This window comes from Octodon degus, unplaced genomic scaffold (genome assembly GCF_000260255.1).
Source record: "Octodon degus isolate 3935 unplaced genomic scaffold, OctDeg1.0 scaffold00118, whole genome shotgun sequence".
Classification (NCBI taxonomy): Eukaryota; Metazoa; Chordata; class Mammalia; order Rodentia; family Octodontidae; genus Octodon; species Octodon degus.
The window spans coordinates 5551149-5551995 of record NW_004524694.1 but is presented as its reverse complement, the minus strand read 5'-3'; positions in this window follow the sequence as shown (position 1 = coordinate 5551995).

The window sequence follows — 847 nt, the reverse complement described above, 5'->3', positions numbered from 1 at the left end:
TCTCTACCATCTTATTCACTGGATCTGGATATGAGGAACTGAGGATTCTTCCCTGAAGTCAAAATAACCATGAAAGGAAAACATTTTGAGTTAATTAAGGACATCAACATAGCTATGAGCTAGGAACTAAAATTACTTGAGAGAGATTTCCAGAACCGTTTCAGAAAGTGACAAGAATGATAGCATTAGGGTATTTGAAACAAAGGAGGAGTATTATGCAGGCGGTCAACGGCAATGAATCTTAGAATTTGTTTTTGTAATTTAAGTTGTATTTTCAAACATATCTGAAGAATAAATATATGGTAGATAGACAGACAAACAGACACAAAAAAACATTAGTTTTTATTATTTTATAATAAAGTTATCACTCTCAGATAAGGAGGATAATAGATTTGGTTACATTTTTCACTAAGAATTATTGTTTCTATTGCCTGACTTTCCTCAAGACCAGATTAATTTGACCTCATGGCCTTTTTACTTAGTTATATTTATTGAAAAAAATTTTATTATTCCTCACCTTTAAAACTTTGGTTGTAGGGCCAGGAAGATGACTCAGTGGAATAAGCGCTTCCCTGGCAAGAGCAAGGGCCTGGGTTCTATCCCTGGTTCAAACAAAAAATAAAAATAAAAATAAATTTAAAAAAAATTTTAGTTGAGGTTTATCCTGCTTTCTTGAATCATATATTCAGAAAATACAGGGGACTTTAGGGTGGCAAAGGCAAAGTCAGCTGGAAGCTCGCTAGAAAAGTCCTCTAGATGTGTCTACAGTCAGGACAAGGAATGGAGCATTTCTTGTGATGCTGGTGAGTTTCAGGGACTCAAAATGGGTCAACAGAAGGAAACATAT